Raw genomic sequence first — 16467 nt, 5'->3', positions numbered from 1 at the left:
GCACCCAAAGGTTATTTTTTATAAGCTGACCAGAGTGCAGCTTTAAGAACCCCCTTCACTTGTTCCAAGTCAATGATCCAGAAAGTATTGGAGTCTAAATTTGTGTGACATTTTCAAAAGGCGTTTAGCAGTGGCAGCTTACATGGTTCAATAAAGGTCTTAAAGGATATATGAAATTAATTGATGTCTACAATGATAGATGCTTATCCTAAAGGTCTCTAGCACATATAGGGAAAAGGTACTCTTTAACGATGGACATACAAAACACAAACCTACTGACCTATATCGGTTTTCCCACTGCGGATATATCTGAGTAATAAAACCCACCGCAAGGGTATGAGATGTCATTACTATAGTAACCATTTTTCAGGTGTTATTTTTGTATTGCAGGTTACAGTAGAGTACATCTCAGGAGGTTCTTCTGCTAGTTTCCTGTGGCTTCAATCACTCTACCATGCCTGTTTTGACCCCCCTGAATAAAGGTGGTCGCAGGCTCTCCGGTAAGCCTTCAATGCTTTACTATCAGGTGACGGGCAGCACCAGCAGTGAAACACAGACCCAGGGTCTTGCTTTGGATATCCTATTTTTGGACTCTATTTCACTTCATGAACTGTTTTCATTATATTTGTTGTCTACTTTTATTATCATAGTTTTGTAATTTTTTATTTGTACCATTTATTGATTTTTTTTTAGATTTTTATTTTTTATTTATTTTATGCTAATTTCAATATTTTAGTAGATATCAGTCACTTTCTGCACGGTGTTATTTCACTGTTATATCACATACACTGTTTGTGGTATTTGTCCAGCGCTGCACTTTTTCTTTTTACTCTTATTTTCTGTGCCCTAGTATCGGGGCTATGGTGTTCAGCTGCAGGACATCCTTCACGGTTTTATAACAATAATAATTTTTTTACACCTCTCATACACCTAACACAATTCTTTCTTTATATATTTTGTGTAAGATTTAATAAAAGTTCTGATTGATGTCTACAATGATAGATGCTTATCCTAAAGGTCTCTAGCACATATATGGAAAAGGTACTCTTTAATGATGGACATACAAAACACAAACCTACTGACCTATATCGGTTTTCCCACTGCGGATATATCTGAGTAATAAAACCCACCTCAAGGGTATGAGATTTCATTACTATAGTAACCATTTTTCAGGTGTTATTTTTGTATTGCAGGTTACAGTAGAGTACATCTCAGGAGGTTCTTCTGCTAGTTTTAGATGTATCGAGGTGATGCTAATAATAACAGATGCAGCAAGCATCTTGCACAGTATTTAGTATTTTAAAACCATAAGGTACCTTATGGAAACCATTAAATAAATAATTAGGGGATTCTTGAAATAATTGTACATGTGCACAATATACATGAGATAAATTCATCTATATCAAGCAACACTCACCCCTCTCTCTGTTACCCCCCACCCTCCTCTCTCTCTCTCTTTCATCCCTCCCTCACCCCCCTCTCTCTCCCTCATCCCCTGCCCCCTCTGTCTCACCCCCCCCCCCTCATCCTCTCTCTCACCCCCCTCTCTGTCATCCCCCACCCTCCTCTCTCTCACCCCTCACCCACTCACTGTCACAACCCACCCCCTCTCTCACCCTCACCCTCCTCTATCTCTCTCTTACTTTCCCTTCTCCCCCATCTCTCTCCCTCCTATTCCTATCTCTCCTCCCTCTCCCTCCTTCTGTCTCTATCCCTCCACCCACTCTTTCATTCTTAGGGCGAATTCACACCGAAACAGTGTGAAATCGCAGAGCAATTCTGCACTCCAGCCCCGCTCTGCGTTGCAGGCTGCTAGGGGCAGTGTGATGCACAATTCAGTGCATTGCTCTGTTCTCTTTTTCTTTTTTTTGTACAAGCTTTATTTGAAGTGTACAAAATGTGTACATTTCATTCACCACAATGTAATAAAATGCAGCATGTTCAATAGATGCGGAAAAAGCATTTGACAGGGTGGACTGGGAAAAAGCATTTGACAGGGTGGATGGCTACAATAGAAGCGATAGGGAAAGGCCCAAAAATGACTTGACAGATTAAAACACTATATCAACATCCAACGGCAGCAGTATAGATGAACAGGACTCTATCTCAATCTTTTGAGTTATTTAATGGTACAAGACAGGGGTGTTCTCTTTCACCCCTATTGTTTATATTGTCATTGGAACCTTTATTGGCCACTATTAGAAATAGTGTAGATATAAAAGGAGTGAAGGTAGGTAAAGAGGAACATAAAGTGGCGGCATATGCGGATGATATCTTGTTTTATGTCTCCTCCCCAAGAACAACATTACCAAATATGATGAAATTATTGAAAGATTATGGAGAACTATCAAACTTAAAAATTAACCCTCAAAGTCTGAAATATTAAATATTAATATGGATAAGAAAGATGAACAACAATTACAAGAACAGTTTCCGTTCACATGGCAGAAAAAATTAAAATACTTAAGTATAAAATTAACAACATCTCCAAAGGATCTGTATCAAAAGAATAAGATACTGTTTTTAAACGAGATTAAAGAGGAAATAGAAAAAATATCTGCTAGCCACTTTCCTGGATAGGAACGTATAAATATCATCAAGATGGAAATCTTGCCAAAAGTTCTCTACAAATTTCAGATGCTTCCTATACACGTGCCACAGGTGTATTTTAAGACATTAAGGAAGAAGATGATACTTAAGTATATATGGCAGCACCAAAAAACAAGAATACAACTTGCAGTACTAAGTAAAGATAAAATACACAGAGGATTAGCTTTACCAGATTTTAAAATATATTACAATGCAGTTTTGTTATCACGAATTATAGATTGGACATTTAATTCACATGGAAAAGTTGGGTTAAAATTGAAAACACGTTAAGTAATACACAATTGAATAAGGGGATATGGGTACCACAACAGTATCGTAATTTTTCGAAGGACACAAGTGAATTAACAATGAACGTATTTAAGGTATGGGATTTAATACACAGGCAAAGGAAATGGGAATATAATTCACCACTAATACCACTCATAGGGACAAACTATTTTTTCCAGGGAATTAGACACTATTTGGAGTATGGATAAAGGATAAAAATGCATGAATAAAGGATATTATGAAAGAGGGGGAGATATACACAATCCAGGAATTAAGACACAAAAATGAGTTACTAGTGATAGATGAACTAAGATACCATCAGTTAAGACATTTTATAAAGAGGCAGCCACATCCAATAAGATCAGGAGAAAGTTTATTACCATTTGAAAAATTGCTCAACTTACAGGAAGCACCAAGGCACGGAATTTCCCAGATTAATAAGATTCTTACTCTAATGTCGGAACCGTTGGTACCGCCTTTTTTGAATAGGTGGGAAGCAAAACTTGGTTCAACTTGGAGTGAGAAAGCGAAAATGTTGAAATTAGCAGAGGGAACAGCAATAGATATAAACACATAGAAATGAATTATAAATGTCTGTCAAGATGGTATATAACACCTATCAAAGCACACAAATATCAATAGGAGAAAACACCGCTTTGCTGGAGAGGGTGCAGGAAAAGAGGAACAATGACACATATATGGTGCAGAGGTGGATCCAGAGCCTAGTCTTGGGAGGGGCACTGGCAGGAAATAAGGTTTTTTCACAGGAAATTTATCAGCGCAATGGCTGGTGTTGGCGCTTCAATCATCACGGCACCTTGGTTGATATGGTGTCAGGATGATTGAAGCGCATTATTTCTGTCATTACATTGTAATATAAAACTAAATAGTTCAGCTCCCCATAATGCAGAATCAGTGGGAGCCCTGAGTGTGTCACTTGCCACATCACCTGCCACCAGATGCAGCACGTCACTTGCCATGTTACTTGCCACCAGATGTGGACTGTCACTTGCCATGTCACCTGCCTTCAGATGCAGATTGTCACTTGCCACGTTGCCTGTCACCAAATGCGGATTGTCACTTGCCATGTCACTTGCTTGCCACAAGATGTGGATTATCACTTGCCACGTCATTTGCCTGCCACAAGGTGCGGATTGTCACTTGCCTGTCCCAATGTGCAGATTGTCACTTGCCTGCCACAAGGTGCAGATTGTCACTTGCCTGCCACAAGGTGCAGATTGTCACTTGCCACGTCACTTGCCAGCTACAAGATGTGGATTGTAACTTGCCATGTCACTTGCCTGCTACAAGATGCGGATTGTCACTTGCCACGTCACCTGTCACACGTTGCGTTTTCCATGTCACTTCCCTGCCATAAGATGTGGATTGTCACGTTATGTCACTTGCCTGCAACAATATGCGGATTGTCACTTGCCTGCCACAAGATGCGGATTGTCTGCCTGCCACAAAGTGCGGATTGTCACTTGCTGTGTCCCAGAGTGAAGCAGGCAGCAGAGAGATGATGTAATCTCTTTGCTACCCGTGACTGCATAGTGAGGGCAAAACTGCGGTGATGCAAGGCAGGTGGTGAGAGATGATGTCATCTCTCTGTTCACATTCCTGCCCGCTCAGTGTCCTGCCTTCCCACTCACCCATCGGCTTGGTTACTGGCATGACTGCCCACTCTGCTCACCCGTCGGCCCCCTCAGCGTGACTGCCTTCCCACTCACCCATCGGCCTGCTCACTGGCATGACTACCCGCTCTGCTCACCCATCGGCCCGCTCACCTGCCGGGCCTGCTGACTTTTTTCCGGGGGGGGGGCAACTGCCCCATTGTCCCCCCTGGATCCGTCCCTGATATGGTGGAAGTGTTTGAACATACAGAAATTTTGGCAAGAAGTGATACAACAGATCCAAGAAATTATGGGAGTAGATATGCCTAAAAATCCAGAAACCTATTTATTACATAGTACCAAACTTACAATAAAACAATATAAGAGAACGATAAAACATCTGATCCCAAAACATTGGCAAGCTGTCAGCACCGGTGTCATTGCTAAGGTCACCTGCTGGTGGCACTGTTGTGAGAAGAACCAAAAGGTGTATTTCTGGTGGCCACCAGCGGGTGTCAGTGGCGTCTCCAGCTTTCATATTTAGGGGGGGCACATGGGGGGACAGGGACAAAAGTAGGGGGACAACTATAAAATGCAATTATATATATATATATATATCCTGGAGCCCTTTACTATGATCCCACAACGGCCCTTTCACATGTTCTGCAGTGAGCTCCCTTCCTACTGTATTGGGCCCCCCCCCCCCCAGGGTGGCAGAAAACAAGAGATTTATGTCACCAGCATACCAAGAAAATATAAGGGTCCAAAGCAGTGGGAGAACTATCAGGGTTGCAAAGGTTGTCTTGCCACCGGGCCCTGGTGTTCTGCCACTGTGGGGTTCCCCAGCCTCCTCTCGCTGTCCTGCCCCTGGTATTGACTGGTCTGGCATCTCTTGAAATTTACAGGCTGGTTCTCCTCTCCTAAGGACAGGAGAAATCAGTCTGTTTTTTCAGTAACTGAGAGTCCTGGTGGAGTCCTTCCTGCAACTCGCTCTTCTTGCAGGGTGCAGGGGAAGGAGCAGATCGGGCGGCCGTGGTTGTGTGAGCGCTTACATTATGCAGTGTCAGCGATCAGAAGGAGGGGGGAGGAATCACCCACAGGAGCTGACTGGGGACACTCTCCCTCTAAGACATTGCCTTTTTGTAAAAAAAAAAAAAAAAATGTTTTCAATGTTTTTTTTTTAATTGGGGGGGGGACATGGTGGGGCACAGCATAATGTTGGGGGGGGGGGGTCAGGGCCCCCTCTGGCCCCCCCTAGGAACGCCATTGGCAGGTGTCTCCCAGCAGATGGACCATACAGCTAATTAGGCTGCACCTGATAGGACTGCTGGGGGTATATAAACTGCCTTGCACCAAGAGCCAGTGCTTCAGTATTTTCCCTGTAAGCCGTGTCCCTTCCTGATCCTGATCTGTTCCTGGCCTGTTCCCGGTTCTTGTCCTGGATCCTGATCCAGAGACCTGTCCCTTGGAACCTGCTTCCTGCTCCCTTTACTGGTCTTACGCTCCCATTACCTGGCTTCCCGTTCCCCTTATCACTTGTCCCTGTCTTGTTTTGCTTATGTGTGTTCCCTTCACTTGTATATGGTTAGTTCGATAGGTAGGTGTTATATTAGGTTTGCTGTGTTCATTAACTTTTCACTTACTTGTTTATGGTTTACTGGTGTTGGTTTCCAAGCGTGTCATTATCTTTAATAAATATATATTTTCACTTATTCATCTGGTCCTGATTCCTTTAAGTGCTGCCAACTGAACTGATCACCCCTGCTGGATACCTGCATTTGGTATCCCTGACACAAGCATTGGAAAGCCCAACGCTAAGAGAATGGGTTCAAAGGGTAGAATTTATATATAACATGGAAGAATTGTGTCCATTACGGAGAAGATAGAATAGAACATTTTTCAAATACTTGGAAAGGATGGATAGAGTTTAACACAAAGAAATACTCTGAGATAATGTGAATCTGAAAAAAGAGAGGTAGAGGGAATAAATGAAGAAAGATTATAACATATGATTAACCACTTCAATACCGGGCACTTTCCCCCCTTCCTGCCCAGGCCAATTTTCAGCTTTCAGTGCTGTCACTTTTTAAATGACAATTGCTCGGTCATGTTACACTGTACCCAAACTAAATTTTTATCATTTTGCTCCCACAAATAGAGCTTTCTTTTGGTGGTATTTAATCACCTCTGCGGTTTTTATTTTTTACTAAACTAATAAAAAAAGACCGAAAATTTTGAAGAAAAAAAAAGTTGTCTTTTTTGTTTTGTCATAAAATTTTGTAAATAATTCTAAGTTTTCTCCTTCACTGATGGGCACTGATAAGCTGCCCTGATGGGCACCGGTGAGGTGGCACCGATGAGGTGACACTGATGAGGTGGCACTAATGGGCAATGATGATGGGCACTGATAGGCATCCCTGATAGGGGATTTTTTTTTTTTTTTTATTTTTGAACCCTGATAGGGGGCACTTATATGCGGCACTGATGGGCACTCATAGGTGGCACTGGTGGGCACTCATAGGTGGCACTGGTGGGCACTCATAGGCGGCACTGGTGGGCACTGAAAGGCTGCACTGATGGGTACTTATGGGTGGCACTGATAGATGGCACTGCTGGGCACTGATGGGTAATGAAAGGCGGCACTGATGGGCATTGATAGGCACTGATGGCTGGCACTGATAAATTTTACTGATAGACATCACTGGTGGCACTGGCAGCCATTTTTCTTTGGCACTGATTGGCAGCTGCCTGGGCACTGATTGGCATTTCCCTGGTGGTCCTGGCAGCATCCTGGTGGTCCTGTTTGGGCATCCGAGGGGGGGCTGCACTGATAAACAATCAGCACAGACCCCTCTGTCAGGAGAGCAGCCGATCGGTTCTCCTCTACTTACGTCTGTCAGACGCGAGTGAGGAAAAGCCAATCAACAGCTCTTCCTGTTAACATCTTGATCAGCCGTGATTGGACACGACTGATCATGTGGTAAAGAGTCTCGGTCAGAGATTGGAGTTGCGGTGTGTCAGACTGACACGCCACAGCAACGATCGCCGCGATGCGCCCCGGGGGAGCGCAGCAGCTTGGTATCCTGACAGCGTCATATGACGTCCGGTCAGGATATCGCAACCACTTTGCCAATGTCATTTTGCTATATGGCTTGCGCCAATTGATTAAGAAATGTGGGATGGGGAAGGGGAGGAGGGATCGGGGAAAACTATATTTTTATGAAAGAGAATTTTTAACAAATTATTTTATATTTTCTATAATGTGAAATTTAATAAAAATGTTAATAAAAAAATAAATTAAAATGTTAATAAAAAAAATAAATAAAAATGCAGCATGTCTGCATTTTACCTCAGCATGCTGCAGCGCAGCACTAGGCTGCGTTGAAGTGTGAATAGGACACATAGGAAACAATTGTTTCCTGTGTGTCCATGTTTACCATCCAGTAAAACATCTGTCACCACATATAGTGTGAATTGGCCCTTCGTTTTTAATAGGAGTTTCTGTCAAATTTCAGGTTCTCAGGGAAAAAAAAATCATTCTGTCAGTGTATAAAAAAACATTGTGGGGAGTTGGCAATGGTGTTGGGGGGGGGGGGGGGGCACTTCAGAAATCTCTGCTTATAGGTTCCTGAGATTTAAACCTGGCACTGGCAACACACATTGGCTTTAATAAAGTTGAAGAAACTTTTGGGGAGCACTGTGATAAAAAAAGGAAGGGTAGTAGGTGGTTGATATGAGTGACATTGACGGACGATCGTATGTGAAAGTACAATCTGGCCACTGTCAGGGCAGTTGATTGATAGCGAACTGCAGAATGCTCTCTACACTTGGAAACTCAACTAAGCTAACAAATATTTTCTACAGAAAAGGGAAGAGGAAGTGTTGGAGTGGAAACTGGCAGCTTAACTACAATTGTGTAAAGGCCTGTGTCAATGGGCTTTTGCTTGCTTCAAACAGGTTTTTCATTCTTCTATGAGGTCAAATGCATCCGTCAATGAATTCTGAATTATCTCAGAATAGATCTTAAACTGATGGCATAAGCAAGCCCAAAGCCCGTTAATATGAGCCCTTCCATCTTTTTTGATTTAGCTGATTAACGGTTTCCTCCAACAGCGGTCAGTCAGGTCAGAAAACTCATTGACTTGAGATTGTCATCTGATCTAGCCAAATATGGTCAGATTTTCCCCAGGCCGGTTGGACTTTTGTTCATGGGTTCAAATGGATACTAACAAAAGTACATAAAAGAGCATGTAAACTAGAAGCTGCCATATAGTACAGGATACAAGTGCTCCCGCTATAGAGGCAAGCTAACGTGTTTCGGGGGCAGACCCCCTGCCTCAGAGCTGTGCACAGCGTTGTGTGTATCCATTTTTATCGGTTTTCAATCTTCCCAATAACATTTTTGGTAATGCACTAGGTGTTTGCGCCTGCCCCGTTTGTTCTTTTTGTAGTTTTACATTGGATTGCCCTATCTAAGGAGGGCTGTGTTCGCATTCGGGACGTTTATGAATGTGTTGCCTGTTAAAGTAGAAGTCCACCCTAACACTAAAATAGCTACATCTACAGACATCCACGATCTAATACTAAGCTATCTAGCCTTGTAAAGAAGAAATCAGTATACATACCTTTTTTAAGCCGCTCCAGTCCGGTCTCCAGTGGCGGAAGCCCTGCAGAGAATACAGCCAACAACGGCTGTGAAATGAATGGGAAGTGACGTCACCCATACAGTTACTATGGGGCTTCTGTTGTCAGCTGTGTCCTCTGCACCCGCCTCCAGCGCAAAGCCGCAGCTGACACTTCAGCATGGGATCGGGTCGGCTCGGCTTCAGAAAAGGTATGTATACTTATTTCTTCTTTACAGAGCTAGATAGGTTAGTGTTAGATCGTGGATGTCTAAAGATATAGCGATTTTAGTGTTAGGCTGGACTTATCCTTTAAGTCTTATCTCTGTGGAGGACATTTCCTAAAGCTCCAATCACACCTAGGTGTTCTGGATTGCGGGCGGAATCGCCGTGATCCTCCCTGCAGCTCCAGAATCGCAGCAAACTGCGGAACACATTTGCGATGCCATTATTTCTTAATGGCACCCCAAACGTGGTGCCATTTTTCCGCGATTGTAGAGTGACAAATTGTGGTAAAATCACTGCAAAAATCACGACCGCAAATGCTCCTGGCTTTGTGCCAAGATCTGGTAAATGAGCTTCTTTTTGAGCGTTTTTGGAGCAGCGGGAGGCCCATTCAAATGAATGGTGCCACTCCAAAAATGCTCAAGTAAAAATTAAAAAAAAGCTCAAAACAACAAGCGGCTGCAGCTATTGCTGCAGATCACTCAGGTGTGAATGGAGCCTTAGAGTCCTCTGTGTCTTTTTTTTTTTATATGGGACTTATGGGACCGCATTATGAAAGCTCGAAAAGAACCAAGTAGGCCAGTGTCTTCTCTTCCTAGGAGGAACAATAAAATCTCTAAGCTAAATACACTGAAATCTGTGATAATTGTTATCAATGGTAATACACCAGATGTCTATAAAATTACAGCTTTTGTGTATGAGTGACTGGTACAAATGGTCAGATAGTTTGATATTGATATGGAATGTCTACCCAATATGATATATATAATGCATTTTTGAGGATAAGACCTCTAGACAGCCAGCCACTCTCAACTCCTTAAGTCCTGAAGAATGCCTTCCCCCCAAAATTTGGATATATTGTACTCAGTAAAGACTTCAATATCTTGATATCAATATCAAGCTATCTGATCTAATGATTTGTACCAGACACTCCCAACTTCATGTTTCAAAACAACTCATCTGTTCACCGCGATCAGAGAGGTAGTAGTCCAAGACAACTTTACTTCTCACCATACCATCATTGTAAATTGACCTCCTCAAAAGGTTAAAGCGAAGTTCCACCAAAAACTGAACCTTCCGCTCATTGTACTCTATCCCCCCTCTGGTGCCACATTTGGCACCTTTCGGAGGGGGGATAGGATATCTGTCTTTCACAGGTATCCTGTCCCCATTTCCGGGAGCCACAGCCATATTTGCGTCACCTTCGGGCTTCCTCCTCCTCCCTTTCCCTTCCCCGCCTGCCAGGCCAGTAGGAGAGAGGAGCGGAGCTTCGCGCATACGCAGTAGGGTCCCCTACACTGCCGGCTTCCCTTACTCGCAATAGAGGCGGCAGCACCCAACAGCTGATGGAACCATCAGCTGCTGTGCCGACAGCGCTGGACTCCAGGACAGGTAAGTATCCGATTATTAAAAGTCAGCAGCTGCAGTATGTGTAGTTGCTGGCTTTTAATTTTTGCAGTGGTGGGCAGACATCCGCTTTAAGTAACCATCTGCATTTACCTACAATAACCACTTGTGGAACGCCCCGCCCGCAATGTATTGTGGACAGGCAACCTGTGCAGGCAAAGCGATGTATTGGTATGTCACTACCTGCTGTAGTGACTACCTGCCACTGACACCCGCTGTGATTGTACACAGCTGAAGTCTGTCAGAAAGTCCCGGCCAATGATTCATGGCCAGGACCTGCTGATCGGCTGTGTGCAATTACAACCCAGAACTCTGTGTTGACAATCAACACAGATCACTGTACAGAAGGAACATTCTCTCTGTTTCTTATCCCTGCAAAGCAGGGATAAGAAACAAAGATATGTTAGTTAAATCAGCACACATTATACATTGTTCGGCACACATTTAAGTGGAGTGAAGTGGTTAAAATCTGCTTTGTATCGGTCCAGCACTACCACACACCCAATAGATATGCTCTCTTTTATTGTGTAGGGTGCATTGTCCCACAGCTCTGCCCTCTACACAAGTCATATGCATCACAGTGATGATGTCACTACTACTTTTATATGGTAATATTTGAGTTTGCAAATCTGTGTGCAAAAAGTGGATTTATATCCTCCTTGGCTATTGAGGAACATATTTTAATAACATTTTATGCTTTAAAAGAAAGCTAGTAAATCTTATCGCATTTGCCTGCCTAGATACAATGAAATTAATCCCATATAGAAGTCAGGTGACATACAATGTGAATCAATGATCATTGCAAAGCACTAATATGTTTATTCTCTAGATTTTGCTAGCACCACCAAAAAGCCACAACACAGGGCGATGTCAGCTCCTAGTGAATTGACATACAGCTTTCTAAATATTGATTTAGCTCACAAATGACCGCGCCTACCACATATAGGTAACAGCTGCAATTGACTAATTTCCAGTAACAAGAATAGTTTCGATATATAACACTATACTATATATAGCATAATGCATTCCAATAATGAAACTTTTTTTTTTTTTTTTTTTTCTTCTTAAAAGGAGTTGACGCTGCCAGATTGTTTGCTGCCCTCTTGAGGTGAAATGAGGTATCATCAAACGGCATCAGCAGTACAGGACAGAACCATACTACAATAATCTTTTATTATAAAAATGGATATGGAAATTGTAAAATAAAGCCGAACTCCAGCCAAAGCTTTTAGTTTAGTTTTGGATACGACCAAGAAGGGTTAGAACTGTGTAGTTGTAAATGCTGTTTGTGTCCCCCAAAAAGGGGTTTTGGGGAAATTTGAAATGCTATGTCCCCCCTTAGAGTACATTTCTGTTCTCTTACTGGTCTGTCTGACAACCTTTGTTTGGACAGGAAGTGAGAAATAGAAATAATCATAGAAATATGGGCAGCCATAAAATTCTGACCCTCGCTCACTAGCAAATTTGTTTTTATCACTGCCTGTGCCCCCCATTTTGACGGAACTTACAGAGACATCTCCCAAAGTGGGACACAGACAGCAATAAAAAGTGTCCAAAGAGATTGCCAGACCAATGAGCTGAGTCCAAAAACTTTTAGTAGCGATGTTTGTTTAGCAAGACAATTCAAAACATCCAATGTGTTTTGGGGGCCAGAAGTATCCCCCTTCTACAGGGCTAGAAAATAGATAAAGATTGTATACATAAATTGTTGTAAAAACCTAAAATGTACTGCTAAAACATCATATAAGCCACAATACAGAGGAAAACAATACCTGTGTGCAATCACAGCCCAGAATCCTGTATTGACAATCAACACAGGACTCTGAACAGAGGGTACGAGGGTACGATCTCTCTCGCAAAGCAGGGATAAGAAACAAAGAGATCTGTTAGTAAAATCAGCACACATTATACATTTTTGGGTACACTTTTAACCCCTAGATCGCCCTAGGTATTAGCACTGATCACTGTATTAGTGTCACTGGTGATGTCTATAGCAGTTAGTCAGTCCCCCCAGAGACATCTCCCAAAAGAGAGACACAGACAGCAATAAAAACTGTACAATGTACAAAGAGATTGCCAGACTAATGAGCTCCAGAGTCCAAAAATTGTTAATAGTGGTGTTTGTTTAGTAGGATAATGCAAAACATCCAACGCGTTATAAGGGCCCAGAAGTATCCCACTTTTTCAGAGCTACAAAACAGATATAGAACGTATACATAAATTGTTGTAAAAACCTAAAATGTACTGCTATAACATCATATAAGCCACAATACAGAGGAAAACAATACCTCTGTATTCTAATCTCAATACCTCTGTAAATCCAATCTCATGACTAATCCTATTGATAAAATACTTTATCATTACAATTAGTAATGAGTAATATTGGGAACAGTCCACTAAAGCTTGAAACAAATAATGCTGTGCTTGTGATAATAAATGTATCCAACCACTTAGTGTATCAATCCCCCTGATGAGTCACGAGACCCTGTGATGTAACGCGTAGGGGAGGGGCAGATTGGTTTGGCAAGATGCTTTTGCATCTCTCACGGAGAGGCACAAAGTAGCTGCAGCATCGTGGTTTTATATGACATACGCTGTATACAGTTGGTGCACTGAAGCACCTTTTAAATGTGAGTTCTATGTACATTTTTTAATAAATTGAATATTGTTTAAAAAAACAATATAAGCACTATTTGAAGCTCTTTTTCTCCCATATATATCGAGTCATAATGGAGGCACATCAATCAAGCAACGAGGAGGAAAGCATGATCTGTTAGTCCGGGGTGATTAAAAAGCTTTATTTGACCAAACTTAAGGGGGTTGTAAACCCTCGCGGTTTTTCACCTTAATACATTATATGTATTAAGGTGAAAAACCTTCTCTTATGCTGCAGCCCCCCAGTTCCCCCATTTTACTTACCTGAACTCGGTCTTTTTCTCCCCAGGGATGAGCACACCAGCTCTAGCTGGTGTCTCGTGTCCTGATTGGATAGATTGATAGCAGCGCAGCCATTGGCTCCCGCTGCTGTCAATCAAATCCAGTGACGTATGACGTGGGCACCGGGGGGCAGGGCCAAGTCCTGCTTTCTGTGTCAATAAACGCAGAAGCAGGACTCGGGAGCGCGCCTGCACAGGTTTTCTGAAAGAGAGAGTGCTTCTCCGACGGGGCACTCGAGAAGAGGAGGAGCTACCAGCGCTGCTGAGGGACCCCAGAAGAGGAGGATCGGGGCCACTCTGTGCTTAACCAACTGCACAGTGGAGGTAAGTATCATATGTTTGTTTTTTTTTTGTTTTGTTTTTAAAAACAAACCTTTAGTAATCCTTTACTGCCGATTCACACAGGGGCGACTTGTCAGGCGACCTAGCTGCCTGACAAGTCGCCTCCTGTTCTGTACTATGGAACCGTTCTAATAGGAGCGACGCAAGGTTCCTGTACTACTTTGGGGGCGACTTGAGGCGACTTGCATAGACTTCTATACAGAAGTAGTTTTGCAAGTCGCCGTGGAAGTCTTGTGCAGGTCACCTCAGTGAGGCGACCTGCAAGTCGTGCCGCCCCTGTGTGAACCGGGGCTTAAGTGTGAGGTCACACTCTGTGAAAGGAGCGCATTTCTTATGGGGGAGCACTGGGGTGAATAGATACAAAGCACGGATATTTGAGAATTTGTGAAGACCCAACAAGTTCTAACTTTTTTCTGACATTTTCATTAAATATTTGACTGCACTCAAGCACTGGATTTACAGTATATCATTACAAGAACAAATACACATGAATGTATCATATTATTGTATATTCACATGCTATTATGTTGACACTCATATTTGCACAGGAGAATTGATACACTAAGTGGTTGGATACATTTCTTATCACTAGCGCAGCATTATTTGTTTTGAGTTTATTTGCACATTTATATTGGGAGTATGTTACTTGCTTCTTGCATACAATCCTCAGATTGTATTTTAGTTGCTCGCAAGACCTTCTATTATATTTATAATCCACTAAAGCTTATCACCTGCTTTATGTCGGTCACGTGATCACCTACCGCATGTGATAATGAAACTGTCAATTCACTATCACTCGTATGTGGTATTTAGCAGAAACACCAAAAACGTTTGGTAAATAACGCATAAAAAGGCATTAAAGTCAACTCACTAAAGGAAATAAATAAATAAATGCATGCTGTAATTAAAGGAGTTGTAAAAGCAGAAGGTTTTTTATCTATGTATTATGATAAAAAAAAAACCTTCTGTGTGTAGCAGCCTCCCCAGCACCCCCTAATTACTTACCTGAGCCCCATCTTTCTCCAGAGATGTCCACGAGTGTCTTAGCCGTCCGGGACTCTCCTCCTGATTGGCTGAGACACAGCAGCTGCGCCATTGGCTCCCGCAGCTGTCAAATAAAGTCAGTTAACCAATCGGGGAGAGAGGGTGCGGGGCCAGGTCAGGGCTCTGTGTCTGAATGGACACACAGAGCTGTGACTCGGGTGCCCCATAGCAAGCTGCTGGCTGTGGGGGCACTCAATAGGAGGGAGGGATAAGGAGCACCGAAGAGGGACCCGAGAAGAGGAGGATCAGGGCTGCTCTGTGCAAAACCAACTGCACAGAGGAGGTAAGTATAACATGTTTGTAATTAAAAAAGAAAAAAAACACAAGACTTTACAATCACTTTAAGTACCTCTCCGAGCTTGCGATAACTATGTGGTAACCTTGGCAATGTCAGACACCCCCCCCCCCCTCAGCGATTGCTTGAAACATAGGCGGGAAAGTGCAAGCTTGAGGTGTGAGGAGTGTAAGAGGAGTGAGGAGTGTTATCTAGAGTCTGTCAGAGTATATCTTTGTAAATGGAGCCCTTTGCATCCAGTCAACTGGAATTTAAGGCAATACAGAAAAGGAGGAGGAGGAGGAGGAGATGTCAAGTGGTCCTTTTGAAGGAAAGAACCTTCAAGGAGCGCACACTTCTAGACCAATTCTATGAAGCTGAGACCCTGCATAAGTTCAGATCATCCAAGCAACTGATAATAGAGCTCTATATCCAACTGATCGGGTACTCTGAGCCCTCTACACAGAGAAGTCATGTCATACCAGCCATGACCAAGCTGCTGTCAGCCTTACATTTTTTTGGAAAGACGTCATACCAAATGGTCACAGGTGAGATTGTGGGAATTTTTTCCAGTTTTCTATTTCCCGTCTCCTCACCATGCGAGTTGCTTCCGATAACTTAGCGCAATTTGTCATGCGGTATTTTCGAATAGATAATGCATGCGAGTTTATTACGAGAGTGTCCTCGTGAATTGCACCGTTTTTTTAAACATTGTGCGATATGTTACCGCATACTCGAATGCGGTAGCATACCGCTTAGTGAATTGTGCCCAGTGTATCAATGTAAAGATGAGAATGACAGACTCTCATCTCCACATCTCCTCCGGATATAAGCACAATACCATACATTTATTCCCTGAAGAAGGGGGAGGTTTATTCCCCCATGTGTATATCAGTTCTATACCTGTTTTGTAGCTTTGACATAGGGTGATACTTCTGTGCCCCCAAAATGCGTTGGATGTTTTGTGCTGTCCTACTGAACAGACAGCAATATTAAAGGTTTTTGGACTATCAGTCCATTGGTCTGGTGCGCTCCTTGGACTGTGTACATGTGGTTTCCAAACTTCGGGTCCTCCCAGATTTAGGGACACCATGCTTTGGGTTTGGGACTTGGGAGCAGCCTCATCA

The sequence above is a fragment of the Aquarana catesbeiana genome, linkage group LG12 (genome assembly GCF_042186555.1).
Source record: "Aquarana catesbeiana isolate 2022-GZ linkage group LG12, ASM4218655v1, whole genome shotgun sequence".
NCBI classification, from domain to species: domain Eukaryota; kingdom Metazoa; phylum Chordata; class Amphibia; order Anura; family Ranidae; genus Aquarana; species Aquarana catesbeiana.
The sequence above is the reverse complement of the archived record's forward strand: the minus strand, read 5'-3'. Positions refer to the sequence as shown.